The 18,618-nt window shown below is 40.2% G+C and overlaps 1 long non-coding RNA gene across 1 annotated transcript; it reads right to left on the reverse strand.

Moving 5' to 3' along the window:
• Positions 1 to 2,948: 2,948 nt before the first annotated feature.
• On the reverse strand, positions 2,949 to 16,675 carry LOC138735529 (uncharacterized). Its single transcript, XR_011339743.1, has 5 exons — positions 16,588 to 16,675; positions 15,240 to 15,302; positions 14,161 to 14,320; positions 13,816 to 13,873; positions 2,949 to 3,483 (listed from the first exon to the last, which is right to left on the reverse strand). It is a non-coding gene; the product is annotated as an uncharacterized lncRNA (long non-coding RNA).
• Between the last annotated feature and the right edge of the window lie 1,943 nt (positions 16,676 to 18,618).

Consider the following 18,618-nt stretch of genomic DNA (forward strand, 5'->3'; position numbering starts at 1 on the left):
GAGATGGCAGAGGTCGACAGCATCGAGTCCACGCTGCTGAAGATCCAGCTGCGCTGGGTGGGTCACGTCTCCAGAATGGAGGACCATCGCCTTCCCAAGATCGTGTTATATGGCGAGCTCTCCACTGGCCACCGTGACAGAGGTGCACCAAAGAAAAGGTACAAGGACTGCCTAAAGAAATCTCTTGGTGCCTGCCACATTGACCACCGCCAGTGGGCTGATATCGCCTCAAACCGTGCATCTTGCCGCCTCACAGTTTGGCGGGCAGCAACCTCCTTTGAAGAAGACTGCAGAGCCCACCTCACTGACAAAAGGCAAAGGAGGAAAAACCCAACACCCAACCCCAACCAACCAATTTTCCCCTGCAACCGCTGCAACCGTGTCTTCCTGTCCCGCATCGGACTTGTCAGCCACAAACGAGCCTGCAGCTGACGTGGACATTTACCCCCTCCTTAAATCTTCGTCCGCGAAGCCAAGCCAAAGAAAGAAGGAGGATCCTTAGACCCACATTTTCAAAAGTACAGCTGCATAATATATTGCAAAACCCTTGGTATCCTGCATCTGTGGGGATTGGTAGATGCCAGATAAGTGAATTTGCTAGTTGCATGGATTGGTGAATGAAACATGAGGCGCGACAGTTTTAAACCTGTATTCTTTACCTTTTTAGTTTCCTCAATTTTTTCTTGCTGGTGCTTGAAGCTGTCGGTTGCTTGAATTCCAGATAACAGGGGCTTTACTGTATCAGAAAGAATTTCCAGCTTTCCTACTATTATGACATCAGAAGACATTAAAAATTAATGGTAGTAATTTTAATTAAAATGGTATCGAGTTAAAACTTGGAAGATAACAATTCAAACAACAGAAATTAAGAAAAGAATGACTGAAAACTGAGATTCACAATTCATTCCCATGACAAAAGGAGCAGGAAGTTGGTTTACTGCTCATCTCCCACTGTCACATCAATATAAAGTTGCTTTTAATGAAATGCCACAACTCTGACATATCGCCTAGAGATAGATGCCCAAAAGCTTTTATAGTTTTGAATCAATTTTTAATAAGTACAACCTGTCTCACGTCATATGACAAGAAAGACATTTAATTTACTAATTTGAAAGTAAATGCAAACTTTGTTGAAATAACCTAAGCATTGATGAAATATAAAGTGTTCCATGAACAGGGTTTGTCTTTCACTGGATAGTTCGGCAGATGTAAACATTGCAAACAAACAAATGTATGCAATACAATGGATGCCTTGTTAACAACAATCAGGAAAATTAAAGGAAATATGGCCATATACCATCGCTGATTAGCTCTTTCTGACCAAAATGTCCAGATTAAGTGTCCAGCAGGTTTTGAGAGTGTAATCGCAGAGGAACTCTATTCCTGAGAGCTTCTGCAAGTTAGAAGACCAACACCATTCCCTTCAGTTCCCCAAGCTATTTCTATTCCCTTAACATGACTCAACCAATAGCACAGCATCTCAAACTGAACCAATTGTTTGTAACTCTGGCATTAAATATGACCCTGAAATAACTTCAGGTTACTTATCTGTAACATTTCACATTTGGTTGACACTTTTCCTTGTCCGTAGCAATGTTGAATCTCTGCAATGCTCACCCACTGAGAGGTCTGTCACCTGACCAAGTTCATTACCCAGTACTAGATCCTCTATGACCTCTCCTCTAATTATCCAGTGCATATACTGTCAGGAATCCTTCCTGAACATACCTAATAAATTATGCCCCAGCTGAACCTTTGGCACTAAGGAGGTTGCACTCAGCATGAGGGAAATTGAAGTTTACCTTTATAAAATCTGCCTACTTTTCTGCTCCTCAGTGTCCCCATGGCTATTTGGGGACAGAGTGATCATTTCCTTCTGACTACACCCACACTGACTCAGTTGACAGTCGCTCCACGATGCCCTCCCTTTCTGCAACCATGATGCTTTCTCTGATTAGCAATGTCACTCCTGACTCTTTTACCTTTTTTCCTACCCCCCTTGAAACATTTAAATCCCAGAATAACAAGCAGCCAGTCCTGTCCCCGTGACGTCAAGTCTCCGTAATGGCTGCAACATTGCAACATCGCAAACTCTTTTTTGCTTCTCTTTCTCTTATTGTTAGGGCGGTGGGGCAATGCTCATGGGGACACTTTGTTGGCCTTATGGCAGGCAAAAGTTGAAGTATATCATGTACATGACATTTTTTTGTATTATTACATGGCAATGAAAGGAACCTTGAACTTTGAATTCCATGTGTTGATCCACACTCTTACCACTTTGATGAAGGTGTCTAGGACAAGACCTCACAACTTCAGGATTGGACAGCATCCACTTCGAGCAGACATTCAAAGCAATTTCTTTAGCCAGAGTGTGGTAAATCAGTGGAATTTCTTGCCACAGGCAGTGGTTGAGGACAGGACATTTTAGACAGAGATTGATAGATTCTTGATTAGCCAGGGCATCAACAGTTATGGGGAGAACACTAGACTGGGTGGGAAAATGGATCAGCTCACTACTGAATGGCAGGGCAGGCTTGGTAGGGTGAAGAGCCTATTTCTGCTCTTATATCTTTAGGTTTTTTATCAAAAATAGGATGCTCCTTGGATGGTTCCTCTTTAGATGTATTCTGAATGCATTGCAGGAAACCATCCTCAAGGTTCTCCTGGCAATTTGATTTGTCCAATCTATAGAATAATTAACATTGCCATGATCATAAATGGATGGTGGGGAAAGCTTAATGAGCTGAATGGGTAACTCCTTTTGTTTTGTGATGAACTACATGTGGATGATCATCAGATAGATCATAATTGAACAAACCTCTCTGGGGAGGATGATTTTGAAACTTTTTACAAAATATGCACATATAATTAATAATTAAGCATGCAGAAGAAAGTTAGGATTAACAGCAAAGGATGTTTATTCATCAAGTAGAAATAACTTGGACCACATCAACCAAGAGAGCAGTAATATTTCAGATAGACCTTACAACCAGAGCTGAGAAGAAATTGAAATTGAATACATTAGAGATTTGATGAGGATAAGGGAAGGAGAATGAGGGGAGTGGATTCTAATGAGGGGGTACATATTAAAGGGGCAAATTCAAATATTGTGGGAGAAGGAGCAGAACTTCAAGGTAAGCATTCCTGAAAGTGGTGGCAGTCAATTATATGGTAATCAAAAATTTAAAAAAAACACTGCAGGGACTTGGAACCTCAGATAAAATCAGACAAAGGCTGGGATTATTCAGAAGGTCAAGAGAAAATGAACGATTTCAGCAAATAGCCTTGCATTAGGAAAGAGAAAAGTCAGGAACCGGATACGAGTAAGGAAGGGTGCCAAACTCTGACTCCCACCATTCTTGAATTATCTCTCTCCAGCCAGGTGACCAACCTCCAGTACAAATCAGACAGAGCATTGTTGGAGAAGCAGGTCAGAGAGCATCCATGGGAAGAAATGGTCAATCAATGGTTCCAATCTGTACCCTTTAATAAATAAGATAAAATATGAAAAAATTATGTACATATAGGGGGAAAAGCTGGGGATTGGGACACAGAAATAATCAGAGTTTTGGACAGATTGTGTGGATCGTGGAAAGTACAGAAGGGGGAGAAGCTATTAAACTTTGCCTATTCATATACTTGTCTAAATTTCTTTTGAATGTTCTATTTGTACCCACACCAATACATTATTTTGGTAGCTTATTACAGATACCCACCATTCTCCATGTGAAAAAGGTGCTTCTCAGGAAAATCTTAAATCTTTCCCCCCTCTACTTAAATGTATGTACACTAGTTTTTAGTTCTCCTATCCTTGGAAAAGGCTTTTCATAAGGTGCCACAAATGAGACTGCTAAGCGCGATGAGAGCCCATGATTTTGCAGGAAAGATACTAGCATGGTTAAAAGAACTACTTACCATATCTGTGCTCCTCATTATTTTGTAAGGTACCCCATTCCCATCTGCCAAGCCCCCTTGCTGAGAGTAGCCTCCTATACTCCTGGGGGGGTGGGGTGAAATTTCTGGCCTATTCAGCCTCTCCAGATCTGGTAACTCTCTTGTGAATCTTTTCTGCTCCCTTTTGAGCTTAATAATATATTTACTGTAGGTGTGACCAGAACTGTGCACATAACTCCAAGATTTATGCCCTACAAATGGTTTGACTGATTTCCAAAAATTATAACTATCTTTCTTTCTCTGGGGTCTGATTCCAATCTTAGAAGCATCATCCCCTTTTTTGTGCATTGATTTTATGTTTACCAGAACTCTGTAATGCCTCTGTTAAGACAAATATTGCTTTAACACCAGGAACAGCTACTGCAATTCTGGTATTCAGTCTGTTGGCTACTGGAGTGGTCAATGGACTACTGGAAAAAGACGATGGGGAGATAGTCATGGAGGACAAAGAAATGGCAAATAAACTTAATAAATGTTTAGTATCTGTCTTCACTGATCGAGCATGTTGAGGAACAGAAGTGTGTGTAGTTGGTATTACCAAAGAAAAGATGCTGGGAACTTTGAAAGGTCAGAATGTAAATAAATCTCCTGGATCTAATGAACTTCACCCAGGTTTTTGAAAGAGGAAGATGAAGAAATTGTGAAGGCAATTGGTAGTGGTCTTTCGGGCATCAATAGATTCTGGAATGGTTCCAGAGGATTGGAACCACCCTAAGAAAGGAGGGATACTAATGGCAGAACTAATGACTTCAGTAAGACATTAGAATCTATTAGTAAGGATAAGGTTTCAGTGTACTTGAAGGGACTTGATTAAATCTTGTTCAACAAACCTGTTGGAATTCTTTATGGAAATAACAGGAAGGACAGATAAAGGACGGTCAATGGATACAGTGGTGTCACTAGGGGGGTGATGGGGGTGCAGACTGAATTGCATGCCATAATTAGAGGGGGTGATACCAAAATGACTGTCTATAAAATTTTTGTGCAGAAACGTATTTTTTAATAAAAATAACAACAAAAACTTTTTTCATAAGCCCAGCTTACATGTTTCAAAATACCTACAAGGCTAAAATTCTATGCTAATTTACTTTTTGAATCTTCTAATGCACTTCAATCAGAGCTGGTCACTATGACCCAATTACAAGGACACTTCAAATCGTGTGGCTTCATCTGCACGCTCTACAAGATTGTACTGTTGCTTTCATTGCTGCTAGTGTTTTCATAGTTGTGGCTTTTGTCAAATTTTCTCATGCTTTAGCTACAATATTGTGGTAATTAGTATTTGTGAACCTATATCAATCACTTTTTTTGAGAATGAGATTGTAATTTAAAGGTGTAATTTTAATTTTGCTAGTGGTTTATCTCACCACCATTGCCACTATATTCAGTGATATACGGGAATTACGATTCATAAGTCACTTAAGTACAAAAAGCATTACAAAGGATTCTGCATGGTCTGGTATGGGAGGAGGTCTTGGGGTGGGGGGTTGGGAGGTGGGTGACACCGTGAGTTACCGCACTGAATGACACCAATCTTAGTGACACCACTAAGTGGATGAGGTTTACCTGGATTTTCAAAAGGCCTTGACAAGGTACCACAAACGAGTCTACTTTCTCTTCTTTTTAAACTATTTTTTATTGAGTTTAACATAATAATTCATTTGCATACAACTAAATATGCATAAAAAAAGCCAATGAGGAAAAAAGTAGATAAAACTACTTCAATAATTGAAATGATCTTTGCAAGCATGTTAAACCTGTTTATTGAAATAACTTGAATAAAATAAAGGAAAAAAGATATAAAAAAAACTACAATCTAAAGCTATGAGGATTTCTGATTTGTTTTGGATATCCAGGTTTATTCAAGAAAGCATTTTAGAGAATCCGATCTCGGAAAATCAGAGTCATTCTGTAATTTAAGTTTGGACATTTGAGTTCCGTTTACCACCTTAAATTGCACAGTGTCTTGCACAAAATGAGGAATCATTAATCAAGCTGAGAGTAGAGAACCAATCTTCACCTAAGAAAATTATGTTCAAATCTTAGCAAGATGAGAGCCTATGGTAGGAGGCATAGAGTGGACATCAAAGGGGACTTTTCTAGTTTGTTTTTGGTGATCAGTGGGGTTCTGCAGGGCTCATTGCTGGGCCCCTTTTTTCATGTTATAGATCAATGATTTGGATGATGGATTAGAGAGCTTTGTGGCAAATTTGTGGATGATAAAAAATGATCAGTGGAGGGGCAGATAGTGTTGAGGAAGCATTGACTCTACAGAAGGACTAGAAAAGGTTTGGACTGTGATTCTCTACTTCTTTTTTCACTCGTATGCCATCTTAAGTAATCCCTTGTTAATCACAGAGCACCTATAGGATGCCCTAGATGCTCTGGGGTTAGTAAGAGATTACTTAAGGTGGAATGTGAGCAGAAAAAAAGTTTGAGAACCACTGGATTAGGAGATGAGCCAAGAAAATGGCAGATGGAGTAACAATGCACTTTGGTGGAAGAAATAAAGGTATTGACTATTTTCTAAACAGGCGACAAGTTCAGAAATCAAAGATGCAGAAGGACTTTGGAGTCCTCGAGCAAGATGCCCTGAAGGTCAACTTACATGTAGAGTCAGAGGTAAAGAAGCCAAATGGAATACTAGCATTAATTTCAGGCAGGATATAATATAAAAGCAGAGATGTGATGTTGAGGCCTATTAAGGCAATGTGGTGATATGATTATGTGCACTGGCTGACCCACCCTCCAGGTGTCTCCCTGTCCTTAACTCCTCCCTGGTCCTGCCCATGTGACCCCGGGCCATAAAGGTTGAGTCCCCTCTCCTTCCCGCTCATTTCCTAACCTTGGACCCAGGCCAGCAGTCTATAGTACAATAAAGCCTATCGTTCCCATCAGCCTTTTGTCTGTGCCATTATTGGAGCTACAGATAGTGCCCAACAGGTAGGCAGACAGTAATTGGAGTACTGTGAGCAGTTTTTGCCTCCACATCTAAGAAAGGACACGTTGGCATTGAAGAGAGTCCAGAAGAGGTTTACAAGGATGATCCCAGGAGTGAAAGGATTTTCATTTGAAGACCATTTAAAGGTTCTGGGATTGTACATTTTGAAGTTTACAAGAATGAGGGAAGATCTCAATGAAGCCTATAGAGCACTGAAAGGCTTGGACAGAGTGGATGTGGAGAGCATGTTTCCTGAGGTGGGGGAGTCTGGGACCAGAGAGCACAGCTTCAGAACACTAAACCATCCATTTAGAACAGAGATGAGGAATTTCTTTACCCAGAGGGTGGTGAATTTGTGGAATTCATAGTCACAGATGGCTGTGAAGGTCAAGTCACTGAGGATATTCAGGTGGAAGTGGATACATTCGTGATCAGGAAGGGAATCAAGGATTATGGGGAGAAGGCAGGAGAATGGGGTTCAATAGGATAGTAAATCCTGTGTCTTGTGGTCTTGTGTTTTGACCAAGACTGTCATCAGATCTGAAGCCAGGAATCATCACAGAACTGGGCTGAAGTCAGCAGGTTATATACAAGCATGTATAATTTTACAGCAATATTGATGCCTTTCTCCATCACGTGAAATGCTTGAATGCTAATATCTATTCTCATGTCCTATTATTGCACACTTAGAGCTATTTAGCCAAATGGGTCTATGGCAATTCCAAGGGAACCATTAGCCCCATTTTATATCTGAAATGCAATCTCTCTCAGATATGGCCATTAACTTCCCTTTTTGGATTCATTTTTCCATTAACCCATGCAAAGGGGCCATTTAGAGTAGCCAATTAACTTCAAGATGCATTAAAATGTTTCCTAGATGCATACTTCTCTTTCACCCTCTATTTTCTCTGAAAAATAAACTAATGGATTATACAATATATTGTCACCTTGTACTTGATTCACTGAGATGCACATTTCAGCTTCCACTATTAGGTGTGTTATTATTGGGTTAGAAGTAAAGCACAAAAGTCTGCAGACACAGTTGTTGGAAAAGAAAACAGAATGGTGGAGAAACTCAGCAGGTCAAACAATGTATTTTACATAGAAAAGTCAAATATATTTTATATAGAAAAGATAAAGATACATAACCAACATTTTGGGGTTGACCCCTTCTTTGAAGTGTGGACAAAGTGTGGAAAGGTGCCCAAACACTTTTGCCCAGATGCCTGCTGACATTCTTCCATATCTTGTTAATGATGTATCCTGGTTTAGTTTCATTGTTGAGCAATGTTATAGTTAAATGATTATATCAATAATTTCAATGCTGCCCTTTAAAATATACAGATATTAGAGTGAAATATGGAATGAATTTTAAATCAAATTTTACAACCAAAGGAGCTGCCACCAAATCACTGAGTTGAGCAATTTAATTAACTCAATGTGTAGTAATAAATATACATTATATTCAGAGCTTGAACAGCTCAAATCGGTTCAAGGTAAGTGTCTATGCAGAAGTTAGCTAAAATGCTGCCCATTTTTCTTCTCTGAAGAATACTGTGAGTTGTTGAAAAAAATAGGACTGTTTCTTCCTTGGATAGTTCCTGATGCAAAGTTTTAACAATATCTCAAACAAGAGCAAGATACAAAGAAATGAATGGCATGTATTTAAATAATAATGAATTTCATTTCCATCACCATTGTAAGGAAATAATTTCTTATCAATGTGTCATATGCTGCATTTAATTCCATACAACTAAATACAGTGACTTACTACTGTCATAGATGATGATTTGATAAGTAGAGCAGTGTTTCAGTGAAGAATATTAAATGTTCTCCTGCATTGTCAGGATAGAGAGAGGATTTTGAGGGTGGCAGCACTGGGGGCAAAAGCAAGGGAGAGGGTTCGATGGAATATGGGGGGGTGGGGGGAGGTCTTATTCTATCTGGACATAAGGGCAACGTTATTGAAGCAGGAGGGAGTTTTATCCAGTTAAAAAGAGTTTGAAACAAAAAGGAATTGAATTCACCCTCCTTCACCTGGCAATGCTGAAGATAATAAGAACAGGAGAGGAAAGAGGTTTAAGGGCCCAAAGGAAGTAAAGGACTTTGTAAAAACCCTTGCACAGGTACAAGACTGACTATAAATGTAAATAAAGAGGTATGTTGGATTCAGGGGAAGAAAGGGCTGTAAATATTGAAAGTATGGGAACTTCTGGAGGGTTGTGTTTCTTTAGATAGTGTTAATGAATATATGTTAAATAAAGAAGAAATATGGCGAGATCACAGAACCATAAGTGGAAGATGGGAGTATTGGGCACTTCTCAAAATGTGGGGAGATTGGAACTAATAGCTTGGTCATTGGTGCCGGGGTGGATAAGGGCACATCGAGTTGAGGGGGAAGGAAGAAGAGGGTTTTTTCATGGATGCCTTTTTTGCTTAGTTTTGGAATGTGGGCTTTTGTTCTATTAACTTATTTAGTTTTTGTTTGGAGCACAATTACCTGTGCCAAGGATCTACGGAAGAGATCCAGGATAAAGGCCAAGTATTAGGGAGAAGAATGAAGGGGAAAGGTATAATGGAGTGGTCTGAGGACAATGAATAAGTCAACTAAATTTGTGAGCTTTATGTAAATAGGATAAATGGGATGATCAAGAGAAAAAGAGACTTGGCTTACCTAAAAAAAGATGCAGGTGAATATAACATTTTTTTAGGAGACCCACCTTACAGATTAGAACACTTAAAATGAAAGAGGGTGTGGGTGGGTCAGGTGGCGATATCCTCTTTCAATTCCAGGGCCAAGAGAGTGGCTATTTTGATAAGGAGGAATGTTCAAGTGATGGTCAAGGATATGTTTGTGGATTTGGTGGGAAAATTTGTAATGATACATTGCCATATGGTCTTGGAATCCTGAACTTTGATGACAACAAATCCAAGATATATTCTTGAAAGTAAGTGAAAGGTGTAAGAGTGTTTTGAATGGAGAGAATTTTAATTTTTGTCTGGATCCAGTCATGGACAAGTCAGCAAAGAAAGTAACAAGGACCAAGGCAGCTAAGTCCACACTGGTCTTTATGAAAGAGTTGAATCTCATAGATGTTTGGAGAAGATGGAATCTGAAAAAAAAGATTACTCTTTTTTCTTGAGGCAACGTGATTCCTACACTAGAATTTATTTATTTTTGGTGTCAGCCCAATTGGAGGGTAGGATAGTGGAAACTATGTCAGGGCAAAGATAGAATTGTTCTGTGAGATGAATTGCCCCTCTACTGAGGATAACATCCTAATATGAGACACATTAAAGGCTTACTTAAGGGCCCAGATCATTGGATATTACAAAAGTATTAAAAAAGTGGACATGAAGAAGGTTAACACCTTAGAACAGGAGATAGCCCAATTGGAAAAGGATTATCAAAGAAAAATACAGAAATTTGGTGAATAAAAAGATCAGATATAGTACATTACAAACATATAAAACAGAAAAGTTGATTTTAAGATATCAACAGCAGTATTATGAGCTGGGGGGGGGGGGTGGGAGGGGGAGGTGCGAAGGTCCACAAAGTCTTGTCCTGGCAGTTGACAGTGGAAGAGGACTTGAGAACAATTAACGTGATTCGAACAGGATCTCATATAAGATCTCATATAAACCAAAATAAATAAATGATACATTTGGAAGGTTTTACAAGGAATTGTACAAATCGGAATCAAGGGTGATCTTACCAAAGTAAACAATTTCTTGCTTTCATTGGACCTACCAAATTTGGATCAGAAAGAGTGAGAGGGGCTGAATGCCCCTTCCTCTAAAAGAAGATTGCAGAGATCCTGAGCTCTTTGCAAGCTGGCAAATCATCGGGAGTGGATGAATTCCCTGCCGAATTTTATAAAGAGTTCAAAGATTTGCTAATGCCCCTTTTTATGAAGGTGGTAGATCAGGTGGCAGAGACACTCGCCCACCCAGAGTCTTTCTCAACAGCAAGCATCAAGGTGATACCTAAAAAAGGCAGGGATCCATTGCAAAAGCATTGGTTAACAGGTTGGCAAAATATTTGCCAAAATTTTCATATCAAGATCAAGCTGGATTTGTAGAAAAGAGGCAGTCAGCAAACAATATCATTAGACTGCTTAATATAGTGCATCTGGCACAGTCAGGGGTGGATCTGGGAGTGGCCATATCTCTGGATGCGGAGAAGCTTTCAACAGACTGGAATTGGACTTTTTGTTCAAGGTTCTGGAGAAAATTGGATTGGGTCAAACATTTATTAACTGGGTGAAGACACTTTACCATAAACACCAGTAAGCAGAGCTGTCCATTGCCTCCAGTGCTATTTATACTGGCAATTGAGCTGCTGGCTGAAGCTATTGGGTGGGATCCAGACATAAAGGGGTTCACGGTGGGCCAGGTGGAACACAAAATCAGTCTTTACGCTGATGATGTGTTAGTGTATTTGACAGACCCCGAGGGGTTGTTGACCAGGCTGAAGACCACACTGGAGGATTATGGGAAGTTTTTGGAATATAAAGTCAATCTTGACAAACGTGAAATTACGCCTTTGACGAAAGGGGTTTATAGGTAATATTGACAGTGAAGTTGATTTAAATAGCCATTAGAAGGCATTAAGTATTTGGGGATAAAAATAGATAAAGATTCACATAACTTATGCAAACTTAATTATCTCTCTTTGCTCCAGAAGACTGAGGAGGACCCTGATAGATGGAGGGCTCTGCCCATAACACTGGCAGGCAGAGTTAACTGTGTCAGAATGAAGGTGATACCAAGACTCCAGCATCCTTTTCAATTGTCACCTATTGTACTGCCCTGAGGTTTCTTTAAGGTGCTTGGTGAGTGTGTCAGAAGGTTCCTGTGGAATGGTAAGATGGCTAGAATCTTCATGGAAAAGTTGGCATGGGACTACAATTTGGGAAGGTTAAAACTACTGGATTTCAAAAAAATATATATATTATTGGACAACCAAGGCAAAGTTTATCACCTCAATTCCTGTGCACAAATTGGACTAAACATGGTAGGTGAAAAGAAAGCAGGAAAATTTATATATAAATAGGATACTAAATTAAATTCAGAGAAACAGATAAGCCTATACCATATACTTCATACGCAGCAAAGAATAAATCAATACGTTGGATGGAAAATGGGGATATCTCCTAAATTACCTTTGACCCAGAATATGTCAATAACCTAGACTTTGGGTAGTAAGATCCAGCATACCTAATGCCAGAAGGTGATTAGGTGTATTGAGGACTGTTGCAAATAAAGGCAGCTCATATCATTTGAGCAGTTGTGGAACAAATATGGTGTGTTTAATAGAACATTCTTCTGCTATCTGGAAATAAGATCTTTCCAAAAGGGTAAATTAGGACTGTCTATGATCCTACCTAGATGTAGTAATGTGGAGATTCTAATTCAACAGGGAATGTGTGTACATTTATTTCTCGAATGTATTACGTATTCCAAAGAGAGGGCCAAAAACCGGGCTTACACAGGTTAAGGGGGAGATAGGAGTCAGACTTGGGCACAACAATTAATAAAGAGTGGTGGCAAGACCTGTCTGGGCAGTGTGACTGGGGTCATTAATACCTGATACAGGTGGGTGCAATACAACCTCTTGCACCAGCTGTATTTCACACTGCAAAAATTACACAAATCAAAGCCTGAAATTTCAGAAGTGTGCTTTAGGTGAGGTGTGAAGATTAGAACATTCATCTATTCCACCTGGTGAGAGTGGAAAAAAGCGAGATCCTTCAGGAAAGATCTGGGGGACATTCTTAAATAAATTACAAAGGAGGATTTTCCACAAGATCCGGAATTGTACCTTCTGGGAGATATCGGGGATGTGAGTTTTAGACTAAGTATCAAATTCATTTCATGAAGGTCGCCTTGACAGTAGCCAGGAAGTGTATAACAGTGACATGGAAGTCTGACTTCCAATTAAATACCACACGATGGAATATGGAAATGCAGAGTTGCATTCCCGGGAGAAAACCACTTACAGTCTAAGGGGGAAACATGACACTTTCATTAAAGTGTGGCAACAATATCTGAAATACTTTTGGCTTGGCTTCGCGGACGAAGATTTATGGAGGGGGTAAAAAGTCCACGTCAGCTGCAGGCTCGTTTGTGGCTGACAAGTCCGATGCGGGACAGGCAGACACGATTGCAGCGGTTGCAAGGGAAAATTGGTTGGTTGGGGTTGGCTTATAGATTGGCTAGCTCCTCCTCCCTTCAAAATATGGGCACTATAAAAATCTGTCCTAGCAGGGGAAGCAGTGGAATTAAGAAAGTGAGACATGGCGCAGACGAGCATTCTTTTACTTTGTTTTTTTCTTTCCCCAGTCTTGTTTTTTTAGTTTTCTTTCTTTTTTTTACCCATGTTATTTAGTTAGCTAGATCATTTTTTCTTAGGTTTTCTTGGGGGCGGTGAACCCCACCAGTATTTCTATTTGTACAACTTGTATCACTATATGATTGGGATAAGGAAGGGAATGAGAGGGGGATAAATACAGACTCTGTACATTGTATGAATTTTGGAAAAGATGGAATTGGTCCTTTGAATTGTTTTATGAATCTAAAAAAACAAAATAAAATATTTAAAAATGAAGTGTTTGCTTTATCAATTTAACATGACTTTGGATCGAAACAAATCTTATTGAGTGTATTTTGTTTGTTCATGGACTTTCTTATGAACCAATCAAAAATATTATGTGATTCACAATAACAAGGGTGGCTTGGTTAACGTAGTGCAGGGGTGGCCAAACTGCGGCTCCAGAGCCACATGTGGCTCTTTAACATGAATGTGTGGCTCAGTGAGGTATTTAGGATGTGTAGTGTTAGTAGATGTGGCTTGTGATCAAGTGATGGTGGCACCCACCCACCAATTGGAGCTCCTACCATTGCGAACATGGACTTACCACCCAATCCCTGCTGGTCGCCCATCTGAGCTCCGAATGCTTCAAACAACTCCTGAACCTACCGAGATCAAAAATTGTATGTGTATAATAACTGACCCTCTAATTTTTACCCTAAAAATTGGTCCACAGAATTCGACTATCACATAAGTATATTTTGATTAATGAAACCAATACAAATGAGCAGTTTAAAACCTATATACATTAATAAATATTATGACATACTTGTATTTCTTAATATTTATGTAATTTTTTTGTATCAAAATATGCATGTAAGAGTAAAAAAGTGGATATTTTTCATGCCTTGTGGCTCTCAAACATCTGAAATTTATTGTATACAGCTCCTACCTTAAGCAGGTTTGGTCACGCCTGGCGTAGTGGTTAGTGCCAGTAATTGGGACTGGGGTCTGAATCCCACGCTGTCTGTATGTCGTCCCCTGGTCTGCGTGGGTTTCCTCTGGGTGCCATGGGCTCGTGTGCTGAAATGGCTTGTTACTGTGCTGCATGTCTAAATTTAAAAAAATACAATTAACAACATTGCCCTCAAAGTTAACAAAATCAGGGAGCTAATTGTGGACTTCATCAGTCCTCATCAAGGGGTCAGCAATGGGAGAGGGTCAAGAACTTCAAATTCCTGGGTGTTAACATCTCCGAGAATCTGTCCTGGAGCCTCCATATCGAAGCAATCATGAAGAAGGCTCACCAGTGACTGTAGTTCATGATTTGTTATGTCACCAAAGACTGAAAAATTTCGACAGGTGTCTGGTTGCATTGCTGACTGGCATAGAAGTGTTGATGCACAGGACAGGTAAATACTCCAGAGTTATTACCTCAACCAGCGACATCGCGGACACCAGTTTTCACTCCATTGAGGACATCTACAAGAGGCAGTGTCTTAAAAGCAAGCACCCTCTATCCTCAAGGATCCTCCACCACACAGGCCACACCCTCTTCACCCTGCTACCATCAGGAAAAAGGTTTAGGAGCCTGAAGATGAGCACTCAGCGGCATAAGGACAGCCTTCTTCCCCTGTGCCATCAGATTCTGAATAGACTATGAACCACAGACCCTAACTCTCTTTCTACTATTTTCTAGCACTATTTATTTATTTATTTTGAAAATAATTTATAGCTTACACAGTCACACTGCCCCAAAACAACTAATGCCATTGTTTATGACAAAAAAAATTCTGATTCATTCTATATGTCAACAAGAGGGATTGTTGACATATTGGTTGCAAACCCTCTGAAAATGGTCTAAACTCGATCTATCTTGTAACTTTTCAAAATGTAATGATCTCACCTGAAATTTGAGTTAGATTTTTTTTCGTTATCACTTTTCATATTTCATATGGATGCAATTCTACTGAAACAGTGATATAAAATATGCATTTCATGTTTTATATGGAAGCAAGCAAGCCAACTAACCAAAACAGAAAGCAACTCTGTCTTCAGTAAGGTACACGTAGATTCAACTTTCTTTGCTTCTCTCTGGAATATAAAGTTAAAAATAAAGAGCAGTTTGGACTGATATAAACTCTTCCTGACCTCTTTTAATGTTGAAGTAGATGAAAGCCATGACAGAGGTGCACCAAAGAAAAGGTACAAGGACTGCCTAAAGAAATCTCTTGGTGCCTGCCACATTGACCACCGCCAGTGGGCTGATATCACCTCAAACCGTGCATCTTGGCGCCTCACAGTTTGGCGGGCAGCAACCTCCTTTGAAGAAGACCGCAGAGCCTACCTCACTGACAAAAGACAAAGGAGGAAAAACCCAACACCCATCCCCAACCAACCAATTTTCCCCTGCAACCGCTGCAATCGTGTCTGCCTGTCCCGCATCGGACTTGTCAGCCACAAACGAGTCTGCAGCTGACGTGGACTTTTTACCCCCTCCATAAATCTTCGTCCGCGAAGCCAAGCCAAAGAAAGAGATGAAAGCCATAGCCAAAAATTATTAGCAGTGCAAGAATGCTAGGAGGTTGTTCATCAGCTTGTGTTCACACAGTCAACTGCATCTTGTCAAATGGTACAGACTCTCCCTTGTACTATGGATCCTGACTCCATCAGAGTTAAACAACAATGCCAACATTGACAAATGAGCAACCGTAAAATATCATTGCTGCTGCCAAGAGGTACATTTCAGGGCTCTTCAAAAAGCCTCTCCATCCATGGTTCTTAAGGTGCCCTCAAAGCTCAGGCCAATGTTCATTAAATTACATAATCCATCCACTCATTCAGCAAGACTTGGAAAAGATTCAGTGCATTTTGTAAATACTCTCCATGGCAGCCATATAGTACTGATGGTGGTGAGGGTGAATGTCTGGCATGGGGGAGGTAAACTGAATGGGGATCAGGTCGGCTGGATTGTCCTGGATAGCGTCAAGCTTCATAAGGCGTTGTTGATAGAAATTGTGTTGCTGTTGTTTCTTGAAGATTGGGATAAGACTGAGGTGTAAGAATCTCAACAAGATACCTGGGCTCTGACTTGCTCATCAATACATGCTGTTACAAGATTAAACTAGCAACCACAAAGAAGGCAGGGGTAAAGATGAACAATTACTTTATTAACAAAAAATTCACCTTCAAACTTTAATTCAAAATCCCCCCTTTTATAATAATGCCCACTGGTTACTATGCAAATCTCTATAATAGTGTAAAACTAATAAATTCCCCAGCCTAAATATAACCTATGTAATTAAAGTCTAAGTTATATTTCCAACCAGCCCACAGAAAAACTTAGACACAAAACAAACACAAAACACACAAGACTCACAAAACTTCGATCTCAACTGAAGCAAAGATCATAAACAAAATTCAGTTTGTTTGGTAAACTGAAGTCAAAAGATCTTTGAGAGATAGAGAGAGAGAGAGAGAGAGAGAGAGAGAGAGAGAGAGAGAGAGAGAGAGAGAGAGAGAGAGAGAGCACAAAATTCAAAGTCGTCTTGTGTTGCTTGCAGAGAGAGGAACCACTGGCTTGGTCCGGATTCTTCTGGCTGCCTTCGGAATGTTCATCCCTTTTTGAAATCCCAACATTCTAAACTGTCCTCCAGTCCATGACTCGTGCTCTGGGCCTCCTTCCACTCCACAGCATCATCCAAGTCCAGAATTTTTTTCATTTTCTGTACATGCTCAGTCCGTCTCCCACTCTCTCAGCAGTCCACCTTCACTGTGGCTCTCTAAGGCAAACTGTCACTTTTTAACATAAAACCACACAACACATAGGCCAATACACAACACAGAACTCTATAACAATGCGTACGGTCTGGCTAATCTTTCTGGTCAGTGGTGATGTTGTTGGTGAAGGTAATTCCACTGAGCTTCAAGGAAAAAGTTCGCTCTTCTCTTGCTCTAGATCAGGGGTGGCCAACTTTTTAATTTTCAAAATTTAATTTAGACATACATCACAGTAACAGGCTATTTCAGCCTATAAGTCTGTGCTGCCCAATTGACCCTCACCCCCAGTACGTACTCCTGGGCAGAAATGGCCTGCTACTGTGCTGTGTGTCTGCATTAAAAATTAAAATTTAGTAGGTTGATCAGCCCTGCTCTAGATGGTCAATGTGTGTCATAAGTGATGCAAACATTACTTTTCTCTCATTTGATGAAGTGCTTCAGGAAGTTTTTATATTTATGTTTATTTATATATTTTGTGATTGGCCCACATTGCCCAAATACATCCATGTGACCAATTAAACTATTAACCTGTACTTCCTTGGAATAAGGGAGGAATCTGGAGCACCCAAAGGAAACCCGGACTGTCTGGGAATATGCCTAAACTCGTGACAGGCAGCAGGATGCTGCCGCTGTAACACCATGGTGCAAACTGCTACACTAATTGTGGCACCTGATAATGGATAAGTTCAAAGTGAAGTTGTTGCTGTGTTATCACGTTTCTAATTTAACATTGACTGGGACCTTATACACGTGGGTTGCTCCTTTGTTATCAGTTCTCTGTTTGCTGTTCCTCCTTCTGCTGCCTTGATATGACAAAGTTTAAGTGTGGAGAATGCAATATTGTTGCAGAATAGTGGTTAGGATGTCATTCAGACAGCTCTGGTTTGACTACTGGTATGGGAACTAGTGGGCAGCAGAGTTAATGTAGCGGTTGGCGCAATATTGTTACAGCTCCAGCAATCAGGACTGGGAATCGAATCTGGTGCTGTCCTTCCACCCTTCAAAGCAGGGACTGTAAGCCATTTGGGTGTAATTGGGAGGCATGGGCTTGTGGTCTGAAAGGGCCTGGTACCGTACTGTATGCCTAAATTTAATATGGTTTTGGACTTCTTGCATTGTCCAGTTACTGTTTCAACAACCCCATGGTAATCACCAAGATACTCTGTGTGGCTAGATTGCTCTCATTTTAAAACCATTCCTTATTGTCCTTGAAACCTGAATGGATTGAGCTGCAAAACACATCAACTTTGCTGTCCAGAGACACTCTGGTTTGGAACAGTGGCTGGTTTGTAACAAGCATTGAGGTCTGCTCTCGATGTTTTCATTCCCCCAGTTGCACAGCTGATTGCTTGCAACCTGGACAACAGGTGAATGAAATGGAATTCTGTTTTGCACTGTTTGTTTCATGCTTTAATTGGAAATGAATGCAACATATTATCCCCAATGGTGGGGGAAACTGACAATATCAGAAAGCCTCTCTGTCTGCACCGCCTAAGGGGGAAGAAAATGAATTCAATCTTCTTGAGAAGCTGGAGAGAAAGGAGACTGCAGACACTCAAATCTGGAAAAAAAATTAAACCACTGGAAGAACTCAATGAATCGAGGAGTATCTGAGGAGGCAAATGATGCA

The sequence above is a fragment of the Narcine bancroftii genome, chromosome 6, assembly GCF_036971445.1.
Source record: "Narcine bancroftii isolate sNarBan1 chromosome 6, sNarBan1.hap1, whole genome shotgun sequence".
Lineage (NCBI taxonomy): Eukaryota > Metazoa > Chordata > Chondrichthyes > Torpediniformes > Narcinidae > Narcine > Narcine bancroftii.